At 40.9% G+C, this 25,760-nt stretch overlaps 2 protein-coding genes across 3 annotated transcripts in view; one reads left to right on the forward strand and one right to left on the reverse strand.

Annotated features, from left to right (window-relative positions):
• PID1 (phosphotyrosine interaction domain containing 1) overlaps window positions 1-25,760 on the reverse strand; it is an 89,033-nt gene that overhangs the window by 23,132 nt on the left and 40,141 nt on the right. The window lies entirely within an intron of this gene.
• RASA2 (RAS p21 protein activator 2) overlaps window positions 15,024-25,760 on the forward strand; it is a 423,219-nt gene continuing 412,482 nt past the window's right edge. Inside the window, exon 1 of the mRNA XM_071812516.1 lies at window positions 15,024-15,027. The gene's annotated coding sequence lies outside the window, so the exon portion shown is untranslated. The remainder of the gene's footprint in view (window positions 15,028-25,760) is intronic.

The raw sequence follows: 25,760 nt of genomic DNA on the forward strand, positions 1-25,760 counted from the left end.
ACTGAAAAATGTTTTAAATATTGCATTGTCTAAATTCCAGCACACAGGACACTATTCAAATTTACGGTAACTCAAATTTGATTCACAGCAGAGGTTTCCCAGACCCATAATATCTTAATTTTAAAATATGGATACAGACAGTTGCCCACAAATGGTTTTGCCAACAAGGTCAATTAAATGTGATGTTTTATTCAGATTTTGCTTGATTAAAAAACTTATCTTGGGCAAACTACTGGGAGATTTTTGTCCTGTAAGCATAATGCAATCTCAAAGTGTCAAAATGAATCTTGGAAGCAACACTAAAGCTGGATTAAAAAAATAGCATGGCCCAAACTACAATATGTTATATCCAGCAATGGACGCAGCAGCTTGAACATCTGCCTCCAACACCCTTCATAAAGGTACTTTCTTGAAAACAAATATTCTAGCAATGCAATCAAATACCATTTTCAATAGATATTTTTAAACTTGAATTCACCTTTGGCAAACAGCTATTTTTTATGATTCCTCCTACTATTTTTCTGGAGTAAAAATGATCAAAATATGTTGGATAATTTTTGTTGCTGCTTGACAGCTAATCAAATTTGATATTTATATTGTACTGGGATAATGAAATGTCAAGCTGGATATTATAAAAGCATTTCTGAAGATAGTAATTTAACCTTCAGCAATTCAATTTGTTTCAATGGTGTCTACAGTCTTGCAAATAATTGTATATTAGATCCTTGCAACCTGATGGCAGAAATAGACCCTTCCCCTGTTAGATTGCTGGATCTGGAGTGCCACTTGGTGGTTGTAGTAGACACCTATCTAATAGCAGTCATGTGGACATACAACCCATCACCGTAGTCTGGAAGAGTCTACAGTTTGGGATACACCAGATTCGGAAACAATCATTCTGCAGTTGCTTATATGGCAGCCTAACACAGTAAGAAACACTTTTCTTCCTTATATAAACTTTGGTCATAGGACTCTGGTAAGCATCAACACACCCTTAGTGAACTGGACAACCTCCAAATCTAAAAGCTGAATCTCTCACCTCTCATGCAAAAAAAAAAAGCAGCTCCAGAGCCAGGCTGTAACAAGCACATCCTCTGTGCAACGAGCACAGAGAGGGCCCTGTAACCCATCTGCACCAGTGGATAACTTTGGATCATGTAGCACTGGGGAGCTTGTATCTCTCTATTTATTTATTTATTTTAACCTAAACATTCGTTTTCTTCACATAAGCCAATATGCCTATTTTAACAGAGAAGGAATCAGAAAGTAAGATGGACCATGCAAATAGCAGCTTATAAAGCTGGGAGCATCTCATTGTGGTACTACTTGTACACTACCATCACAGGAGAATAATTAATATTTCTTTACTCAGGGTACCCTGTGACCCCAAGCCTCATAACTGAACTTGCATCAGTCTGACCTCTCCAGTCTCCAGGGCAAAGCACTCCCTGCACCATCAGAAAACCTCTGCTTCCTCTTGCTCAGCTGCCTCCCAGGCACTGAGATGCAAAAGGGATTTGCGTTCCTACTTGCTTATTTACAGAAGCAGCAGCACTCACGTTCAGCACAGGCACCACTCAGCAGGCAGGTGGTAAAGGAAAAATATGAAGAAAATTAGCCAATGCTTGACTCACATCCTTGGTCCTTCAGAGAACAAGAACCATTTCAAGTAACACTACAAAAATTTGATAACTTCTTTAAAATCACCCGAGTTAGTTTCACTGTTCCTTTTCCTCTTGGATAGTACAATATATCAGAATGGAAAGCAAAAGTGAATGTCTTGGATGAAGAATCTTAATTATAGAAATGAGATTTTATTATATCAAACAATGTCAAACATCCATTATTATTCATATTTTTACTATGAGCTTTCCAAATTTCTGGCCAGCCTCCCAGAACATTTTTACCTCTTGTTTTCTCTCAAAGATAAATGGCTCATGGTAATATTTAACAAATCCAATTAGAGTGCACTTTTATGATAAATATTGTTATCTGAAATCCCAAACGGATCAAATCAGCTGAATATTCAGCCTTCTTCAATAACCCATCCACATCAGCTTAAAGAGATGAAAAAATACTACCTTATTATAACTTAATATCAGACCACAAACAACTGTTACATACAACACAAGGCAGGAAGAGACAATGAATTCTTAATTCAGCAAGACATTAACTCATCTTGCGTCAATCCATGCCACTGGGCAAAGCTCCTGCCCTGACATGACTCATACACAGGCATCAGTCTGAAGGAACAAGAAACTGCCTGCAAAGCCCGAAGTTGCTGCATGAAGGACTCGTACCTGTGTGGGAGAATCTCAGGGGCTCGGGACCAGCTGGAAGGCACGTTTCCACCACTGCCTTCAGCTGCGGCCTGGGACGCTGGAAATATTTGCAGTGACACCAAGTAAGGTCACTGCAACTGTGCCTGCACCGTGACAGCACAAATTTATTTCTTTTAAAAAAAAAAAGGGGGGGAAAGAAGCAAGGTTAAGTCATCAGAAAAAACCCACGTGATTTTTGTAAGCAATCTGGGAGCTCACGGTTGCCTATGATTTCATTATATGAGGGGGCATGAGAAGCAGCTCTGGAATGCAGAAGGTTCTTTGTGGCACCATTTTCTTAAACCAGGTTAGAAACAGTCACATTGTGCTGAAACCACATAATTCTTCCGCAGAGGTGATAGCAAAGCCCACCGAATCAGCTACAAAGCCATCATCTGGTTTTGTCCTCAAAGATATCAAAAGCCGTATATTCCAAATACCTTCAGATCCCTGTGTCCTAATAAAAAATGTGGTCTGACCACATTTGGGAGCTGCATCCTGTGTTATTCAGTACTTGAAAACAGAGGAAAAAAAAAGGGCGGGAGGGGTGGGTGAGGACATGATTTCTGGGGAGCAGGAGAGCTACACAGCTGAGATGTGGCACGTGCCACAACCACATTTCAGGGAGGCTGAAGTCCAACCAGTTTCACGCTTGGAGGGCAGTGGTGGGCTGGGACAAGTCCACAGAGCCCAGTGCCACGGGGATGGAAAGCTGTGCCCAACTGGTCAAGTGCCCAAGGAGCAGCAGCAAGAGGGGCTCACCAGCTTCTTACGCTTCTCATACAACTTCAGCGAAGTGCTTAAGCTCAGGAACCTACCACACGCTCTTTGTATAATAGGAAACATTTACTTTTGTGAATGATTATAAACAGAAGGCTCTTGAAAGAGCTTAGTCTCCATCAGGACCCCTAAATATTTACATTCTGCAGCAGGAGTGTTTACCGCCAGGGCTGCTGTCCCAGCTGGGAGAGCTCGCACGCAGCACCCGGCTGTGCTGCATCTGTCGCAGCGGGGGCTCAGCTTTGGAAAACAGGCGGCCACAGTCCAGCTTCTGCCTAAACTGCTCCCGAAGTTCATTTGCAAATAAGCCACTTGCATTTTTTCCCTCCCAGGACATGGCTCAGCCACCACGTCAAATCTCCCTGAGCAGCCCCAAGTGGGGACTGGATGAAATTCTGCCCTCCACATCACAGCCTTCACTAATCGGCAGAAATAATTCACTGCAACAGACAGGTCCTATGGGTTTTTTGTTTTCTTTTATTTTTTTTTTTCTCTAGGAACTGAAGCTGGCTTTTGAAAGAAGCTGCTAATACAGCCCTTCCTCCCCTCCCAAATGCAATTAGTATATTGGTAAACAAGAAAACAAAGATGATTGAAATGGGGAAGGAATGAAATAGAGACATTTGAGTCACTTCTGTGACGTGACTGGAGCTTTTACTAATTGTGAAAGTGCACAATGCCCATTCATGTCCCCATTTTTCAGCTTTCCATTTAGAAAGAGAAGATGACATTTAACAAAAGCAAACAAAAATCCTGAGAATTCACAATAGGTGGTTCCTGTTCTGAGACAGCTCTATCTTATAATCTTTTTTCATTATTGCTATTTAATGACTCATACCATGTGACTCTTTCCCCATTCCTAATGTCTGCTGCTGAAATCTCCTCTAGAGAGATAGCACTTGGATGCCTGAGGGAAAGTCAGAGAGCAAGATAGCTACAAAAAAATCACAGGAGTCATTATTTTCAAAGTCTGCACTGAAGCAGATAAAACTTCCATTGCCAAGATTAGCTCATATTCTACAATATATGGGGAGATAGACAGATCTCTTTACATGGCATGATAGGATGAATCTTTCCATCAGATAAATATGCAGACATACATGAAATAACTTCTTTGAAATCAAGTTCAATTACTTTGGATTCACATCCAGAAATCTAAGGTCTGAAATGAGCTTGCTTTGTGACTTGGCAGCTGAAAAATTCAATTGATTGTCAGAGGGAAGGTGCGTCTTCTTTTGGAATAAAGCCAAGAACTGTAGGCAGAAAAAACAAGACCAGATGTTATCGTAGCATAAAGATCTATTGGCTATTTACTAATTTCATGCACGATAAGCTGTATAACTAAAGCTGTAGCTGTCAGAAATGCTCCTATCCCTATTTCATCCTTGCACGTTATTTGATTCACCCTGGCCAAATACAAGCCATACTGTAATCATGAACAAAGTTGCCATTTAGCCCAGCTCTTCACTTCCATATATTCCCTAAAGAACACACAGCAGTCCTAAACATTTTTGTATGGGCTGTTTTATATTACAGCAACTAACACAGTTGCCTTTTGCTCTCAAATCTTTAAGTAATAAATCTCCGTTTCCACAAATGTGTATTATCTCACTACTGGCCAACATCCCTGACAGCACAGGTAAGTGAAGATGTTTTACACAGGACATAAAATGGGAAATGGGAGATCTATCCTGTGGAAATCAATAAAACCCACACAATTTCACAAGTAGGCTTGCAGAGATTCCTCAGGGATTTCCCTGGAGTGTTATGGCTAAGAATTTAAAAACTGAGGATACTGTAAAACCAATACTAAAGTATTTTCCAAGTGGGCAGATAATTTGGGTCATAACATTGCTGTGACTTGGTAAAACATACGCTATAGCTAAACAACAATAGAAACTCTTACTGATGTAAGCCTGGCTTATGCTCTTTAACCAGTTCTACACAGCTTCTGACACCCAGCCAATAGAACAGCTACCAGTGGGTCGCATCCTCCGCTCCTGCCCACCAGCACCTGCTTCACAGCCCCGTGCCCAGGTCCCTCCCTGCACTGCCCTTCCACGGGCGCTCTGCAGCACAGTGTCCTCCTGCACAAAATCTGCTGCAAGGACTCACTGGCGGCTCAGAGTATGGTCACATCCTCTGTGCCACCCCCGTCATGTGCAACCCAGGGATTTCCCAGGTGGCAGTCTGCAGAAAAACGAGAACAAGAGCTGTATACCAGCAACTCCATGCTCAAAGAAACTGCAGAAAGTGGTAGAGAATAGTTTTCATGTTTTCTCATGAGACTGCAGAAGTCGCACCGAAAACTTCTGACTCCCACTGAGAGAAACTAACTGTGCTTAGTAGATAACGCCTTCAGAAAGAATTGCACAGAAATAGGAATATATTCTGCCATGGACTGTCTGAAGCAGCAGCCTGCCAGCCTGTTCATTGGCAGGCTGGATGAACTGCTGTAGGAAATGCATTGCAGAGGCGAGCCCCAGGCTTCCCCCCTCTTCTCCAGGACAGCCTGAAGCGGTGGAGTGCTGGGATGAGTCGGCATGCAAGGACCACAGCTAGACCACATGCACTGCACTCCTGATGCTCCATTCACACCTGCTCTATGCAATACCGAAGGCAGGTTTGACAGAAATCTGCTGGGATTAAGATTTTTTTCCTCCACTCTACTACTCAACAGTTCTAAATCTGGCTTGGTTTGACTGTAGTTACCTGTTTCCCCACAGCCTGCTGTGACTGCACAAAGGTACATAGGGACAGAGAATCCCTTCCTCCTCCATGCAGCAGCCAATGCTGCCTGTCCCTCGCAGCCAGCTGAAGCTCTACCCGCCTTTGATGCTCTGCCATTGCCATGCAAAGCCTCCAACAGCATTATCAAAAGATTCCCCAGCTAAGCAGGAAAGCAATTTATCCTTGCAGTTATCAGAGTGCCTCACAAATCTTTGAAATGCCCTTCAAACAGCACTGCATTTGCACTGACAGAAAGAGTAATTGATTCCATTCTGGTAAAGGTGGAAAATTCAGGGACACGTTAGACTGCAGTTAACGCAGCAGGGATGGGGTGCCCTCAGGAACACCCTCGGTCCTCTCTGGCTCCTGTAACAAAACCATAAATGGTTCACTGCTAAGCTGCTGGAGATGAGCTCCTTGAAATGTAGGTCTTTCATCACAGATGCCTATTTGATAACCATCAGTCCCTAATGTAAATAACAGATTCCCATTTCAATTGATGAATGTCATTTAGTGTGCATCAAAAGGACCTCTATTGGTAGAAGGGATTAGAAAACCAAGATATGACTCAAGCATGCTTTGAAGCTTTTCCCTGATGAATTTCTTCTCCCAAATCACCACCATTTGTCTATTTTCCTCTTCATAAACATTATATTATCCATCAAGTTTGGCAAATTCAGGTACCCTTGATAGCAGCTCTCCTCAGGTGGGGACCCCAGACCCAGGGTTAAATGATGTTTTGCCAATTTTGTATCATCATGAAAAACCAGGGAAAAAGTTTGTGTGACTTTGATGTGGAATTCGTTTAAGTGGAGAAGTTTAGGCTGAGCTTGGGGCAAAATTAGAAATCCCACACAGGACACAACCACACAGGAAAGCAAATTCAATGGGCTTTGCAAAAATCATTATAGTGATCCAAGCAAAAAAAAAAAAAAAAAACTAAACAACCCAACATTGTTAACTTGCTGTAAGAATAGCAAAATTACAAAGACAACAAGGAAACATTATCATCAAAACACGTAATCATGAAAGTATTTAGAATTTTTCCTCAAGGCTGCTGCAGCCCAGGTCCCTAGTGGGTCTGTGCACAGAATTTATAGTGTCTTCAGCAGGAGACTTTTGTACGTAAAATCACTAACTAAAGGACAAACCTAACAAGGGCAATTCTTGAACCAAAACCCATTTGTTATTTTATGTACTGGTTATAAAGTACAAGGACATTTTCATAACTAATTTGACACCAAATTAATTTGGGGAGGAAAAGAGGATAGAGACCAAACAAACACAGAGAAAACTTCACAATGGAAAATGGAAAGGATTCCATAAAAGTGTTTTCATACCATTGAAACAGGTTTAAAATGTTTATATATAAATACATACATATACACAAATGCATACATTTACAGAAATACACATACATAATTTTTGAAAAGTCTTCAAAACCAAGCATTACAACAAATTTTCTCAACTATGAGAATTGGAAAGGATACTTAAAATTGTTATGAAAAGGGAAACTAATTTTCGAGAAATACAAAATAATATGTAAATATATTTTAAAAAATGATACTTCATAACTTCTTCCGGAATTCAGCTTATCTGCTAAATACTCCCATTTCTACTACTTTTCTTTTTCCTGAATCTGTTAGAAGGAAAGTCAGCCTTACCTCCTTTCTAACCCAATGAGGAAGAAAGCTGTCTGGCCATATGTGACAACACCTACTCTGATATCAGAAACCATACTCCTCTTCATTTTGAAAAGCACCTTTAAAAAATAAATTGCTATACCATTACTGTGCACTTCAGGACATCTCCTTAGACCAAGAGTTCCTCCTCAGCAAAGCTGAGCCCAGTTGCCTCAACTTGTCACCTCAGCAAAGAGCGACACAAAGATGGGACCTCCTCTGCCCCACGACTGCAAAGATCCCGGGAAGAAGCATTCATCTCAGTCCACACTGAATGAAGAGATCTGTGGCATTCTAGTTATGGTAGTTTTGAATCTGTGGATGGGTTTTGATACTTCCTGAGACTAGGAGAATGTTGAAATTAAATATTAATTACTCTCAGTGTTTTTTCAGGAACTGCTCCTTAAAAAAGTCAGAATTACAGTCAAAGCAACCAGGACTTATTCGTTTGGATAGCGTAATAGTACCATCCCAGTGCTTTGGGATGAAGCCATTCCACCATTGTGACCCATGGCCACGCTTAAGCTGCAGTTTGGGGAAATGAAACAAGAAGAAAGAGGAAGAGAGGGGAAAAAATAAAAATAAAAAATTTCTAAATGTGGTTGCAATCGGTTACCATGATCCAAAACTGCACGTCTAAGAACACAGAGAACTGACAGCTCATGTTTGCGACCTGCGTTTCCCATCAGCCAGAACTTGTTGAAACAGAAATAATGCAGAGCACCCTAAAAGAAGATGTTCTGTGTGTTTGCATTACTGTACATTCATGCAGTCTGCAAACACCACCTCTTCTGGGTCTCTTTTATCCTGCAAAGCAACAATCTTCAGCAAGAGAAAAGGGAAGAAAAGGCTCAAGAATAGGCACAGATGCTCTGTCCACAGGCAGCTCTCACCATGTCCGTGGTGCCTTGGCCATATTCCTATTGTTGAATACACACAGGAGTAACATGGAGAAAGTAACACATAAGTAACACAGATTTGGATGTAAAAATAGTTAATATAAGTCATAATTTTTCTATAAATACCTACTATAAAAACAAATGTGTTTTATTCTAAGCATCATTAAAACATAATGCAGTGCGAGATAAAGTAAATTAGAACGAAATCAGGATCTAGAAATAGCAGGGTAATTCTGTGCCACATTTTGATTCAGTTACTGCCCTGGAACAACTCCAGGTTTATACCAGCCTGTAAGACTATAGTTTGCAACCACATATGTGAAATCTTCCTTTGAGTCAGTGCAAAGAAACTCTACAAAAAGCCTGAGGAATTCCAAGAATCTCTGTACAATGAGAAAGGTGCAAAGGGGATTCCAAAAATCCTAAGCAAAAGTATTTTTTTTTTTGTCCAAGTACACACAAGTGGAAAAACTGCCTCTGAAACAACTGCAGTTTGCAAAACATCAACACACAGAAGTGCTGAAATTACCTCTCCACACAAAAGCGAAGGGTTTGCAGCTGCTGCTGTAGCCAGTTTTGGTCAGTAAAAACCTACGTGCTGCACCCCCTCCTCCTCTCCTGCACCTGGAGAGGAGGGAGAAGACAGAGCCATGACCTTTCTGTGTGCTTTTGGCTTTTTAGAGCATAGAACACCAACTACGGTCTTTCAAAAAAACAAAGCTGCATGTGAAGAACTGAAACTCCTATTCTTGACAAACGATTCCTTCCAGACCGTGTCACAGACGACTGCCCCCTACTTATTAAAGTAGGTCCATAAGACAAGCTGTATTTCAATCAGTATTTTCTGCCCAAACAGTATTTTTCACTGAGCAGTGTTTTCCCCTAGGAGACTGTCCTGCAAAAGCTACCAAATGTTGTTTCAAAACTAGAGGTTTTCAGGACCTCGAGTATGATCTTAAAAACCTCCTGCTTCTGGCTTCACAGTCTGTTTGGGTGCCAGCCTTAGGAATGGCAGGGTTCGGCCGAGGGCAGGGACAGACGCGCAGACAAACAGCTCAGCACTCCTAGGTGGCACAAGCTGGGAAGAAATACCTCAAAGTTGTTGGTAAAGGCCGGGGCAGCAGCAGCCCCTGACCATGGTCTGAGGACAGGCAGCCCCAGCCTCTACGGGTTGTGTCACTGCAGGATGCTCTCACTCCTTGGTACCACGGGGCTGCAATTTTGCAGTAAATGAGTGATTTCTCATACAAATTTGGAAGGCCGTGATGTTTGTCTTGCTTGCTGGTTTGCATATCCAGAAGCAGTAAAGGGCACTTTCACACCTCTGCTCTCAACATGATGGAGAAGCAACAAGCTCCAAAGGAGAGGGGCAAGGAAAACCCTGGATGGCCTAGCAGTCATTTTAATTCAACAAGTAGTTTGTAAGAGTACAGGGACCAACCAAAACTCAGCACACTCATGACAGTGTGGGTGCCCTTATTGACTATCCCTTGTTATTCTGTTCATGAAAGCTATCTATAATTCAGCGTGCCCAGATGACAGCAAATCGAGAAACACAGCACAAGAGAAAAGCAAAGGACATTTTCTCAAGACAGATGTGTGTAGTAACAGTAGCAACAAGAAGAGACTGTGTATAAGCACTGCAGGTTAACAGACTTCTCTGTGAACTCCTTCCTGCCCTATGCATATGTTTGAAAGACAAGAATATAAAATCATCCTGAAGGAAACACTCATCCCAAAGTGATGATGTCCTGTCAGTTGTCACATAGCTGCATTATCCTTCCCCTCCATGTGGGCACTCAAAAACTTCTCTCCTGTTTTGCATTGTGTCTAAAGCACATACATGACAGGTTCATACTTATGTGGAAAAATTGCTTTTTTTGGCAAAGTGTCCTAAGTTGCTTCTATAACATCCTACATGTTGTACAGTGTCCCTTGTTCTTTAACCCTTCAGATCACTGTCAGCTCAGCTCTTTGCTGTGCTGCTTCAGCTATGGGAGGGGAAAAGAGGGAAGGAGGAGGGTCTGGTTCTGGCTCCAATTCACTCTTCCCAGAGCAAAGAACCTGAAAACAGTTTGGGTCCTGCTGCAATATGTGCTATGGAGCTGATGCTGCAGGAGTCGTAGGAAAATAAGCTCTTTCCAGATCAGTTTGGCAACTCAGCAGCAACATGCATCATTAAAAACCCCTATATCTACCTGTGCAGCCCCAATCTGGGGTCTCATGCTAGGAAGTGTATTATTGCCTGAATGACTGGGAGGAAAAAGGTGATTTCATCTGGATTACTTACTTCAAAACTCTGTAATCATTCGTGTTGCAACATACTCAAAAAACATGCAGCACTGATTACAAAAGAGAATAAATAACACAGTGATGTCCCAGGTTCACAAACCTTACAGAGAAACCAGTCACTGAAGTCTACAGTCCACATTGACAAAGGATCTTCTTCTCTTGTCTAATTCCCACAGATTCCTTGAAACTGCGTTACTGAACTCGTGCACTGGACAAAGAGGTACGCCTGCATGCGTGAAGTAAAACCTTAATAAATCATGAGTCACACAGAGCCTTAGGACAAGGCAGAACAACATAACTAAATTATTTGTTGCTGTTTCATAAGTGGACGCTGACTGTGATCCAAAGATGATGCTTCGGGTCAATGCTGGATGGCTGATTCCTTCCACACACTAACTCAGGGGCCACTGCCATGTTGAATATGGCCCCACGGTAGAGCCTGAGAACAGTCCCACCATGTCCCGCTCGAGGGGCTGAGACAGTGTCCCCGTTCCTGCTTGGTCTGGGCGGCTGTTGTGACAGTGGCTGGAGCCAAAGACACAAAGATCATTTTTAAATGTATTTGTCATGTGTGGTCAGTGTATCTTTACTTCTGTCATCTGTATGAAATTATTGCCCCTTTCAAATTTGAAACCTGGTACATTTTATTTCAAGATGACTTTACAAGTCCTTCTATGTGATATCCATTTCAACAGCACTCTAATATTGCACAATAGTCATACGATCCACTGTGTGTGTTTTATGAGACAGACATGACACATGAAAATTGAAAACAGGTTCCTCGTCTGGAATACAGAGAGGAACTGCAGGGGGAAAAAGGAAAAAAAACAATGAGAGCACGCGCCCAGCGATCAGGGTGGAGGGAAGAAGGGAGGAAAAAACAGGATGAGACATCAGAGTCATTTCATCCTGCCCAGAGTGAAAACAGCTTTCATCAGTATGACAGACAATTCATTTGCATAAATTTACTGCAGAATACAATTGAACTGTGCTGTTGCATTTCAGGACTAGCACTGGAAATAAGGATTGCTATGCCTATGGCCCAGTCATTTATCAATAATTTACAATATTCCCTTCTGCCAGAAAAGCTCTTTAATTGCCCTTGCACTTCAAATGACCTTTTCTGTAGATATTACATCCAAGGAGGAATAGAGAGAATTGGGCTTTAAATGCACAAAATGTGATGTTTGTTTTGTAACCCATGATTTAAGTATTTAGTGAGAACTTGCAGGTTATCTTCTGTGGTTGATAATACCCTTTTATATGTTCTGCTTAACATAGAGGACTCAGAGGCATTTCAAATATCTCAGCCCTGATCTGAATGTATCTCTCATTCAGACTCACCCTCCATATTGCATGCCTGAAGTATTCATAAGACCATCAGCAGCTGCAGTCTTTTTTGTTTGTTTAACTTTGAATACATTTGTATTGCCCTGTATGCATCACATATTATACAGGGAACAGCAGGGCCAGAGCAGGACACCTCCACTTGAGGAGTGGTGCATCGCAGCTGTAGTCTATGAGCGTTTGCAGAGGTCACAGCTGGAAAAGTTACTTTTACTTTGTCCTGATGTTGTTGGCTAAGATGAAGAGGCTCCTTCCTTTAACCAAGTGTACTTCCTTGGTTAAAGGATTATGAAATTGGGTAGTTTTACAAGGTTAGGTAACACAGCAGGTGTTATATTTACAGCTATGTGAGCATGAATGGAAAGACCTGAGGTAATCAAATCTCATGCTTGGAGGATAAGAAGATCCATAAGACAATCACCCGCTGAGATCAGGCACAAGCTACTTCATCCCACACCCTTTTAAACACTGAATAATTGGCCAGGTGCAGGCACTGTTCTTGTTTACTTTCCAGTTTCTCCTTCAAGGCATCCACTGCTGCAGGTCAAATACAGAACAAGATGATGGTCCAGGTCCATTTGGTTTACCCCATATAAGCAAGGTGTGGATGAAATGCAAATATCTCAGCATGTACAGATAGTGGGGAGGCAAGCCCAGACTAGTCAAAATGCTTGTACTTCTCTGTATGTCTCAAACACATATCACAGGATTACCATTCTTCCAAACATGTAAATGATCCTCCACTTTCACTGCGCCTCTCATTGGTAATACCCCCAGAGATGGTTAGCAACATTCATTAGGTGTTGTACAACATTCATGTTGTGTTGTATATTTTTAAACATAAATGTTGATTTTATGGGGAACTGAATACCAAGAAACAAATAAGTATAAAAATACATAACAAAAGAATAAAAGCATTTCCTTATAGTGAGAAAAGTCTTTGGAAACAAACCCCTAAGAAGTCATTTTTATAACTTCTGTTCTACAGACTGCTTAGGACATCAATGGGCTCTGCCTGCATACGCAGTTACCACAACTGTAGTTGCAAGGGAATATTTCCACCAGTAAACAACCACTACTGTGCCCGTTGGGCCTCTTTGCATATGCATATATATATATATATAAAAAAAAAAAAAACAAACACACACCACACAACCAGCAAACAAGTACCACAAGAAGTATCTGATCACTCTGAATTTTCAAATTGTCTTTCTCTTCTTTGCAGCTTCTTCTGTTAACAGCTTTAATGACCAATTTAGCTTGCTTGCTTCTAGTATCCGTGTATCTACAAAATGCCATGGTCAGCATCTGCATGTCAAAGGTATGCTACTTAATGGACAGAAAAGGAAAAAACAGACAGGAGTCATAAATGCAGTAGTAATCTTTACAAAAATCTAACTACTACCAGTATCAAAGGAAGATTTATCATGAACTTCAAGTAGGACTAAACACTGTATCTAAAACTATGATGAAAACAGCATCTTCCAGACAACAAGAGAACAGGACAATATATGAACAAGAAATAATATCAGTAAATTGACTTAATTGAATGTACATTCATTGATAATCAAGATCACCACTGAACCGCTTGCTTCATATTCTCCACTGCTGCTATCACAGAATGAGACAGCCTGTTTTTTCTCATCCTAGAAGAGCAATCAATCTCTATTCAATCTAAAGAAAATGACACAGAAAAAAAAGGCAATAACTGATTTTCTTCATGGCACTCTGCAAACAGGAACAAAAGGGCCCTAAGATAGTATTATTTCTGTGGGCTTGAAAAGAAAAAAGAAAGCAATCTTATAATGTCTGTAATTTATTTTCTTTGTTTTTGAAAAAACAAAATAAATTGTAAAATTGTTTGTTTGAACCAACATTTTGGAGAATTTGTTAAAGGACTGTTCATAAATATGAAAGTAACATCTCCAAACAATGCTACTTGTCTAAGACAAATCCATATTGCTCACAGTGCTGCAAAACTGCCTTCCTTGATCTGCTTTGAGGTAGGTGCCCATTTTAGTTGTCTTGAAGGATGCTAAAAATAACACACGTAAAACTGGAGTTGTGCTGGTGTGCATATAACCTTTTGCATGTATATCTTACCTCCAGAATTTTGTGCTTAAATGTAGACAAAGCTAAATATAACAGTGTCTTTCTTACAAAAAAATAAAAGGCAGGGGGAGAGGGAGCAATGTCCACTTTTCATCCCTCCGTGTTGAAGTGAGACAGGTAAATCAATTTTGATTCACCAAAACTTCAGTAAAATGAAATAACTTCCTTTATCACCACAAGGAAACCATGAGGATTTAGTCACAGTACTGATATTGGAGTGTAGTTATATATCCAGCACAATCACTCTCCTAGTTTTTCTGTACAGCCCCTGCAAAAGAATTCAGAGATGGGCAGTACTATATGGCCAGGCTCTGTATTCTCAATGTAAAATCTGAACTCTGAAGTGAAGCTGCCTGCCCTTACCAAGAAGTAATCAGAACAGGAGATCTGTAGGGACACACTTTTAATTATGTGAAACCTGGAACCACCCTGGTGCCAATCTCCTGCCTGATGCCATTCACTGGACGTGCAAGGGAGCTGGGCATGGGGACAAGTCAGGGATTTGAGCATTACTGATACTATATAAGAGGATCAGGCCAGCAGTGGCCTATACTATCTTACCTTTATGTTTAGAATGGGGAAAATGAAACACTGGATTAAGTTAAGGGTAATATATAGATTATTTGTGAGGCATTTTGGGGGTTTTCATTTTCTACTGAAGATCTCTGAATTTTACAATTGGGGATATCAGCCAGAGCCATAGATATATATATATATATTTTTTTTTTTTTTAATGCTGAATAAGCATCTTAAATATCTTAGATACACGTTGATTATGTCAAACTGTTCTGGACATGAAAAGATCATTATTTGGTTTGTGCTATACTGCAATGGTCACAGTCATTTATATGGTCTGGACACTCAGCAAAAGAAATATAAAACAGATTTCACTTGGTAGAATATGAACAATGTGTCTCCTATATTACACAATACATTAATGTAGCACTCCTCTCATCTTGGAGAAACTTAAAAGAGTGCTTTATATTGCAGTGATGGGATATCAGAGTAATTCCATGGGTTTAGCACTGTTGTTGTGGAGTTATACTGCTATAAAACGAATAGGGAATTTGCTTATGAATATACAGCATATCTGTATAACCACATAGCACTTTCACCATCACCTGACACATGCACCCTAATATACTTAATGTTATTCAGTGCATCAGCTTTGGGAGAATTAATTGGAAAGATAGCCTTGAGACATGAACCAACACACCAGCTTAATCAAACCCAAAGGTTAAACGACAGGGCATCACCAGTTCTTTCACGATGGTGACCCTCATTTATATCAGCTATACCTCCTGTCAGCTGGCAATAAAGAAGCATTGTTCATATCTTGAGGCTACAGTCAGGCATGACTACAGGGTAATTTATCTATATACTGTCTGATTTCAACAGCAGCATGAGATACTAGGGAACTAGGCAGTTTTTCCTATGAATTCACTGCTCTCTGTATAGCCTTCTGGGAGGAAAAAAGCACAAAACCAAATCAAACAAAACACCAAAACAACCACCACACCACCACACTAAAGAAATGCCCTGTACTTTAGGGGTGACATTTCTGGCGCTTCCCTCTCAGTTACAGCCAGCAGTCTCTCTCACTTGCTCCCCACCCCACATGGGACAGGGACAAACAACCCAAGCACCATAAAGTTGTGACACAAGGTCTCATCCAAGGGTCAGGTTGTGCCACTGAGGAACTACTGAGTTAGGTACATATTTGGGTGTTTTAATTGCAGTTTCTTGGCCTTTAAATACTACTATGGAAAACGGACTGCTGACTGTTTTTAAGTGCAAACTTCAGAGAAATTGGTGAAGGACATTTGGACATTTCAAACACAGGGTCAAATCTGGCATGCCCACATTTTTGCATGGTCATGCTCTTAGAAGAAGAAAGCATTTATTTAAAAAAAGAAAAAATCCAGTCTCTCTTTTTTCTTGAGAAGTAGGCAAGACGTCCTTTCATGTACTGAGAAATGTCACCCTTTGTCTATGTAATTATCCTAGTACATCAACAATGCATTTGAAGTAGAGAAGTCAATTAATGTACAAATTACTTAATCCTTTATAGTTGTCCATGTAATAAACAAGCTTATTTCAATCCCATAAACATCCCTCCATGAAAGTTGTTCTAAAACGTATCATATAATCATTGCCGTAACTTTCACATTGTATTCTGGTTTCCTTTCTGAGTGAAGGTAGTGCTGCCTTGCAAAGACAGATAGGACAGGACAGAACTGAATTACCTTTGATTCACTGTGCAACTACGGATTAGTCACTTAACCTCTCTGACTTTCAGTCTGCCTGTGGGTATAATCATGCAACTCTGCACAGGATTGTTATGAGGATTAACTAACTGACAGTAAAAGGCTTTGAGACCTGCTCAGTAAAAATTATTTCTATAAAAGTGCATATGCATAAATTGCTAATTGATGCCAGCTGGCGTTTCATCCCAGGCAGCAAAAACAGCTCCTTACCACACACATTTCCTTTAGTGGGCACCAGCAGCATATTTTTTATTTCTAAATTCCTGGGGTTTGCCTTAAAACAAACAAACCATTTGATTTTCAGGAATACTGTAATACAATTAGGAGACTGATGCAGTAATGTATTTCAGTGATTACCTTGATTAACCCTGCACAGGCAAGAAGTGTAAATATTGCAACACCCTTTGAACGGAGAAGTGAGCCCTGTTTGCAGTGTACAAATGCAGATTCAGGAATTTATATCTCAGAGGGTCTGCAGTGTCCTGTTCATTTCCTATATGAACTTGACAATCGAGTTACAACAGCCCTTGAAATGAAGCAGAAAGCTGCTGTTCCTGGACTGGCTTTATATGACACGGCACCATCAAATTAAAATACATAAGTAATTATTTTTCATTTGATTTTCCCTCTGTGCCATAAACAACAGTGTTTTCTGGAGCCCCTCCCTCAGCTGCAGAAACTTGGATGTGCTCCACCTGCTTATGTTTGCTGAAAGACGCCAGAGGAATTTTCACTTCATCTGTTCCACAGATGCTCAGACTCTTTTCTCAAGACTCGTCATACAAAAATGTCTCCAAAATAATTAGCAGGATTTCAGTCGGCATGACTATGATGGCTGCATGTAAGGTAAAGCTCAGACAGCTCTTAAGAAATTGCAGCTCTGGAATGAGCATCTGGGACCTTAACAGCACTAATTTAAATCTTCTACATGACACATTTATAGTTTTCTATGTAGTCAAAAGGGCAAAGGGGTTAGTATGCAGAAAGCTGCTACAATGTGAGAAACATCATGCACTTTCATAACTTCTTGCACTCGTACATACACGAAGGTAATTGCTAATGGAGAGCAAACACGCAAGTTAATTCAAAGAGGCGGGGGGGGGGAGGGGGGAGGGGAAATTACAGAAGGATCTCTGTAATCACAATCTCTATATCTCACTCCAAAATAAAATTCAGTCTACTGAGGAACTAATTGGAATTAAAAAAAATCTTACGAAACATGTTGCAAAGTAGTATTTTAATATTCAATTGAAAGATGTACCTCCCTTGGCCTTTTGCCTTGCAGCACAAATGTCCAGCAGGGCTCCTGACCATCACAAGCCTGTCCCTGCCCCGCTGCTCCCCACCCCTCCCAGCAAGGCACCGTACTGAGTCACAGAGGCAGGAGATGACGACAGGACTGAAAATAAGGGCAGGCTAACAAAGAGACAGCAAAAGTGTCTCATGATTGTTCACAAGGCTCACGCTACGAAGTCCAGGGGCTATATTACCTGAACTTCTCTCCTCTGGTTTCAAAACAGATTTTCAGAGGGGGCTCTAGTGTCACAGTGGAGGACGCAAATTGAAACTCTTTTATCTGAAATGACAGGAATTTAATTCCCACTGCATAAACTCTTGATGACAGTATTTCACAGGGCAACAAGTTACCAATGTCTGGTTTCAGGCCTACAGAGACACACAAGCCTCCTTGAAAGGACCAGCCAGGGGGACCCAAGGAAAGGGATGGCTGCTCTGGCCTTCCCTACACCCAAAGACACCCTAGACAGCTCTCCTCTCTTTTGTTTCTTTTTGCAGAAGTAGGAAGGCTTTACTGCTGTTGACTGAAGTTACCAAGATGACAGAGGTTGAAGAAAAGCTGTAGGTGCTTGCACCACCTCCCTCAGCCACAGGCAGCTGCCTGTTTTGAAGATGGCAACGCATTTCAGAGTACATGACAGCCTCAGGATTTGTCCTGTACCAGTCCCAGCTCCTTGCTGTGGGGCATTTCTGGGGCCTGGGGAAACCTGGGGCCAGTGCGGGTCTTTGGAGCCTGGGACAAGGCCAGACATGTGCTCAACTCCATTCCCAGGTGGCAGAAGGGACCACCCAGCCCTAAAAGATGGGGTCACCTGAAGGCGGCAAGCATACAGAAAACACCCTCTCTCCACTTGACAGGGCCAGCAGCCACCAAGAATCAACCAGCCCTACCATAGCCCCAGCACAGCCCTGAGGCAGAGCCCAACAGATAGAGTGAGCAGGCCAGAGACATCCACAGAAATCCCAAATCCATGGTCTGTTTGATTTCCATTTATTTATTTACTAATTTAAACCCAAGCTCACTCGCGGATGACATTACCACACACAGAACCTGGAAAGTTGACACAACCACAGCTGCTGAGCAGAACCAGGCCACAGAAATCTCACCATATGGTTTTTGTGCCAGGTTTTATTTAGTCTTCCCCCCACTCAAAAAGAGATCACATTTGCACCTTATGTAAATATGCATGAGAGCATTCAGTCGTGCAACACATCAGCGCCAGCCAGCGGCAGTGTGAAGCCATGCCTGGCTGCTGGGGCTGGGCGGGAGCTCATGCGAGTTCCTCAGGGGCTGAATCAGTCAAAGGAACCCACTGAGATGCCGAGCAGCACCACCCAGCCCAGGGATGCCCAGGAGCCATGCCACACATCCCATGGGGAGCTGCTGAGGGATGGGGGAGGAGGGACTTCAGGGGTGGCCAGTGCCCTGGCAGCCGCATCCTGCCTCAGAGCAGTGGCATGGAGATGTCGATGGAGACGTACCTCCCACTCCAGACAACATTCACCCACCCATGCAAGGTTAAACCTCCTTCGGAGCACAGCTACAGCAACAGCCGTACGCTAGTCCCCTGCTTTCAGACAAGTTTCACCCTGGAGATGCACACTGTTGGCATGAAAATGATAATACTGTAACAAAAACCTATATACACAGATAAGGAAAGTCTTGCAGAACAAAAGCCTTAGAACTAATCAGTAAGTCACTGATAATTAAAGTCATTCAGTTTATCCTCTGTATTTCTAAGGAAGTGGTGTAAACTATTCCAAACTTAAATTATATATGTGAGATTAGATATGTATCATATTTCCCACTTGGGAATGCAGAGTCACACAATTTGTTTGGCCTTCTATGAAGACCTTCAAATGCAACTCAAGGAAAAGCTCTGGGGTTAAAACACACCTTTCTTTAAATCATTGTCAAGCTGTTTCATAAAAAAAAATTTCAAGAATTACTTAATCTTTTTAACACTTCTGCCTAATAACAAATTACAAAAAGCACTGGTTCATATATGCTGTACTAAACTACTTTGATTTCATTAACAGACCACTTTCAGTCATTAAGAATCCCAAGCGACGTGTCAAAATAAAAGGCCACGGCATTGTCAAAATAATCATGACACACATGTTACCTTACTTTATTTTGTCTTTTCCTTATCACCGCTCCCAATTTAATACTCTACCAGTCTTTACACAGATACTTCTCTGATCTTGCAGGTATTAATTTAAATCTGCTTCTGACTTTAAGCTTGCTTTTTCCCCTCCTGTTTTCTCTCTGCTATTGAAAAACAAATTGGAGGACAGGGGGAAAACCACAACGCACACTGAAATGAAACAAGATCCTGAGGATGAAAACAAATTCCCACCAAATAACTTCTCATTAACAAATCTTTCTCAAACAGTTCAATGACTCTTCAGTGAATTTTATGTTGTACAGTTATAAAGACACTTTCAACTTGCTCTTCTTCCAAAATTTGCTCATTTAAGTTAGTTTCCTTCTACTTGAAATGTTTGTGTATGGGCACTTATTAAATTTAAGGTTATTCAGATCTCAAGTTTGTTATTATCAAGTGCAAGTCACTGACATGCCATTTAAATCATGGAGTACTTTACCCAGAAGATCATGTCATCATGGCCTTAGAGGTGAAAAAAAACTGAAGAGCTTAATGAATTAAGACCATCTTCCAGTTGATTAACTCATTTTTTTTTTCCTCCAGTGTGCTACACTCTAGCAATCAGAAAGCAACCCTGATATCTAACAGGTGAAATGAAAATCAGCTGCCAAGAAGGGATAGACCATACCCTCAGTCGGTCTAAGACAGTATTCTGTTCCATCAAAGTTAATGGAATGCTACCAATTCAACATTAGCTTTTTATTCACTGATACAATTTGATAAACTTAATTCCAAATTTATATTGCTGTGAAATTCAGTATATTTTTCTTCTGTGACAACATGTATAATTTAATAGGATCTTGCTGGGAAATGGTTAAAGGTGAACACCAGAAATTCTTGAGATAGTAGTCCAAGGGAAGTTCTTAACCTAGGAGTACTTACTGATTTTTCCAAAACAGACTGTAAGCTTCAAGAAAGGAAGCAGATCAATTTTAAAGAAAGAGTTATGAACTTTAATTTAAAAAATCTTTTAATGAAAGAACAAAAAACACATTATTAGTCTCAGACGCTGACATCCAACCCCAGAAATGGAAAAATTTCTTTCATCTTCCAAGCTAATGTATCGACATCACGCTGCATTGCAGAATATATTCCAATAGTGTGAGAACAGGATTACTCCTGGAACCAGCAGTATCAGGGGTGCCACACAGAGGACGTACTTTTCTCTGGTGACATAACATTTTTATGATTGCAACATTAATCTACATTCCAGCAGCCTGTGCATCTATGAACATGGCTAGTAGTACCTCCTCTACAGAAGGATGGATCTGTAACCAAGTCTCAGTCTCCTTTTTTGCCAATGTCATTTGCTTACTGAGAAGCTTTCAGCACACAGGATCAATCTCAAAATAAGAACTTACGGTTTGCAGCACAGTACGGCTGTAAGCAGAGATTATGAATTCCTGAGCAGGCTCATGTTGGCTCAAACTAGTGTGAGCAGTAGCTACCCAGTGCCAAATGCAAATTTTGCAGTATTTTAATGGAAATCAAAGAAACAATATCCATGGCTTCAGGGGAAGAGCCACAAAGAATACCTTCACAGAATAAGCACATGTCTTTGTTGGGAAAAAGCACGCCTAAAAATATCTGCCAACACCTCTCCCCCTGTGTTTTATGCTGCTGCTGAGCGGGGAGGTGCCCACTGCAGTAATATAAGGGAACAACAGCCACAGAACCAGAAGTTCTTTGATTTTGTTAAAGAATAACTTCATGAGATATGAAGAAAGGGTGCCACCTCCTCCTGGGAGCCAGTGCACAGCAGGGCCCCTACGTGCCGAGGGCCATGGAGAAGCACCAGCTGCCCTGAGCTCCCCTGGGGCACGAATCACAGCTCCATCCTCACACTGAGACAGCCCCACCAAGATAGGAACGTTTCTCAAGGACACACTAGAACAAAACAATCGGCAGTGACTGCAGCATCTGCTCGGCGTAACCACCATAATAAATTTCAATCTCATTTTAATTTTTATACATCAAAAGCTATTAGGTCTTAGCTATTTGAACCTTAATTATTATGGAAGCAATTAGCTCCCATGACCAGAAGGCTTTGCTTGAACAATTGTGATGAGCACTATATTTTCTACAGCACAAAACAAACACATCTGTAGCTATCTAGGACCTTACAGTCACCACTGTGCTTCATATGGGTATCTCAGCCTTCTGCCAGCTTACAGAAGACAGAACTTACAGGCATGCACTATATGACATTGTATGTTTGTGTAAATGAAGATTATTTCCCAAGGAATTCTGGAAATTTAGAATTTCAAAATTTAACTCCCTCCATCTATAGAGAGATTAAACTGTTTTTAAATATTTAAATATTCTTTGAGAGAACACTGTTTTGGTATGCTATCTCCTATAAAGACAGCCCTAATTAGGCAACAGCTCCAAGTAACATGAAAAGTGAAATTTCTAGAACTGGTGAAAACACCCTACACATTTGAGTTTCAAGATACAAAAGTATTCCATGGAGTTCTACGAATCAGTTGGTTTCACAGATATATATTGCTTTTTAGTACCTTTTTTCAATGCGTTACTACTTAACCGAAGTATGCATTTTAATTGAGTCGTCTTAGTTTTCCCCTAACACGCTTTATCCGCAGTGCAGTGTGCCCGTACAGCCTTCCCCTGAGCTTTGGTGAGCTGATCTGACCTCAGCATACAGGGCCGCTGGCCGAGAATAGCAGCTGAACAGCAGGGGACAACAGAGCTGTTTTAGAAAGCCTTTTGGGATCTTTCTGGGTGAGAAATACTACACAAGTACAGACAACACATAGTAAAGAGCTACCGAGCATTCACCAGCACACAGGGCCTGGCCTCCTTGGTACCTCACAAGTTTCCCAGTTGCTTTTATAAGCAAGGGTGAAATCCTGGAATGGCTGGTGCTCATTCTTAACCAAGTCACAGGAAGTATTTTTGTTATAGATTGTATAACTAAAGTAAATTTCCTAATCAAACCAAGATATGTTAATAGTTGGTAATTCACTGAGTTGTGTAAATGTTAAACCGCCATGTTCTGTCACTATAGCTTGCCACATTCTGTTTTTGCAAGTTTTGGCGGGAAAGATGTTGTGTGCTTATGGGGAGGGGGATGTGCTTCGCTGTGCAGGAGACAGCATAGCAACCCACCTAACCAATCAGAAAGAAGATCGGGGGGCATGTACTTACAGACAGTATATAAACACTTTTTTTTCTGTAAACAATTTGCGTGCCTTTGGGTGGAGCAGTGACTCCCTGGCCGCCCAGCGCTGTTTTGCTCATTTATCTTTAATAAAAGTTATTCTAAATTTCTTTGAGTCATATTTGACTATAACATTTTTAATTCCTCTATATTTGCATTTGACACAGTGCTCTTTGGATGTCAGTCACTATCTCGTCCATAACTAATTGAAATATAAACTGTTTAGTGCCTTGTTTTACATTAAGAGATTTGATTTAGATTACTTCTGCTGATAAACACCATTTGCTCACAAAATTAAGGACTGATGACTTCCAATTCAAGCTTTTGTTGAATCAGAGGCAACTAATAACATCTAAACTCTGAAGCCAAAGCAAGTGCTTGATTCCAGCCAAAGGGATTTCTATTTATATTAAAAATTCTTTAAAATAGTTTGAGACACACGTTCCTAATGAAAATCCAAAAGTAAACTGAAATACACAAAACTATTTTCCTTTAATTAATTTACATATATTCAGAGCAAAGTTACTCTACCACATGTATAAAACAGCCATATACTTTCTCCTGTAAAGGGAGTTAAAGCAGAAACATGAAGCTGACTGAAATACCTGACCATTTTTAGATGGGATGTGAGAACTTCCTGACTAACAAGATGCCCTTTACTTGAACCATGGCTTGAAAAATGTCACCAGTGCAAATGCTAAGAAAAAAAAATACCACCAACATATCTGACAGGACACAACTTCCACCGCTTTCAGAATACATTAGTCTTACAATGCCATTTTAGCAGTAAGCAAATAAAATTATGCCAAAATACATGCAACGCAGCAAAACTGGGCACTGCAGAAGGCCCTATTTAAAGCAGGCTCAGTTTAAGATTAATTCAATTGCTTTAGCCAATTTATATTCTCCACCTAGGACTCCTGGACTTCAGGAAATGAAGAATTATGATGCTTTAACAACATTCTCCACTTACATCTACCCTTCATATTTCTATTAGCTCCTCCACAGTCATTGAAAGCATAAATCCTCACTGACATAAATGGGCTCTCCATGCATGTAATAAATAAAATCATATGCAAGAGAGGTCCCCTCTGAAGCTTAAAGCCGAGAGCAGCCAGTGCCAACGACCACGCAGTGTGTACACGGCTCATCCCAGCCTGCCCACAGTGGAGCCCACAGCAATGGGGTATAGGACAGGATGTTACCATATGGGCATGTTTTGAGAAAGAAATGAACACATGCAACTCTCCATTTTCAATATTAGAATGAGACTCAGTCAAATTCTTAGAGCACTCTGGGATACAGTCACGTGTGAGGCTTTTCCAAGCAGTTTACTCTTCCTTAACTTTAGTATTAAGCATTTTCTTTTTCATTTCTGTAATGCTACACGAAGAAAAAGTAAACTAAATACTTCGTCTTCACACAGCATACTTGTTAGGCACTAGTTTATTTGATGCACTTCACTTTCGCAAAACACATCAAAGCCTCTGTATCTCTCGCCAACAAGCACTATATCTAAATATACTGAAGCTATTAAGATTTGGCCCATGCAAGAGTTCACATGTGTCCTTTTGCTTCATTTGATGAGGGGAGAAAGAAGCAGAAAAACACACTTCCAATTCACAGTACCAATGCATAATGCTTAAGGATAACAACAGAAGACCTTTAATGAGGCAAGAAGAAAATAAGCCCTATGCTTCACATTCACATTAAACATGGTGGAAAACAGTAGGCTGGGGAGTGATGGTACAAGTTTGCTTGTCTCACTTGTTTGATTTGTTTCTTTATTAAAGTTAATGGCCATCTTAATATCACAGGCTTACAGAACAGTAATGAAGACCAGGCAGCTAGCTGAACTTTCATTTACAGCTGGATAAACCTGCACTCAAAACAATCATTCATGACCATGCTATAGCTGCAAAGAGAATATTTTTATTCAGCTTTATAAGAATGAAGTGAGGTGGTTTTATAAATATGTGCACCTTCCAACTAGCTATGGTTTCAGTAGCCAAAATAGCAATAAATGTTCAAGAGGAGTAGGATTTTTAAATTATCTATGAGAATTTACATAAAACACTAGATTATTAACCACCCATTTATGCCATCTGGATTTCCCCATCTCAGAAAGTCTTAGGGCAGATTTTCAGCCCTTTTGAGCCAACAGGACAGTACAAACAGGAAAGAAAACCTCAGTCTCTGGGTATGGAAATGAGAGACAATGTTCACTTTGCATCAATTTTGACTGATTCAGTCCCAAGACACACAAAATCAACCCCCACACAGTAACAGTGTGGCAGAGGGGAGCCATTTGTCTAGTCTTCAGCTGGCTGGAGTAAAAGTTTTGGGGCTAGGGAACAATGAAGGGGAAGAGGCATGAGGCTGGGGTTGCAGGAACCAAAACTACACTGTGTGGGCTGCTGGGCTGCATGAAGCTGTGAGGTTGGTTCTTCAATTTAGGAATTTTCTGAATGTTGAGGGGCCACTAGGCCCCTAAGGCGTGGAGCACACTGCCTCCTGAAAGCTAAAGCGATAAGGTATTCGGTCACTACCATGGCTGAGCTGATTAGGATGGGACACAAATGGCTGAGGTTGCATAGGACAGAAACGTTAAACAAAACAGCCTGGGACAGTCTGATCTAGAAGGAAGAAAAAAAAAAAGTTAAAAAAAAAATAAGTAAAATAAAA

The sequence above is a fragment of the Patagioenas fasciata genome, chromosome 9, assembly GCF_037038585.1.
Source record: "Patagioenas fasciata isolate bPatFas1 chromosome 9, bPatFas1.hap1, whole genome shotgun sequence".
NCBI classification, from domain to species: domain Eukaryota; kingdom Metazoa; phylum Chordata; class Aves; order Columbiformes; family Columbidae; genus Patagioenas; species Patagioenas fasciata.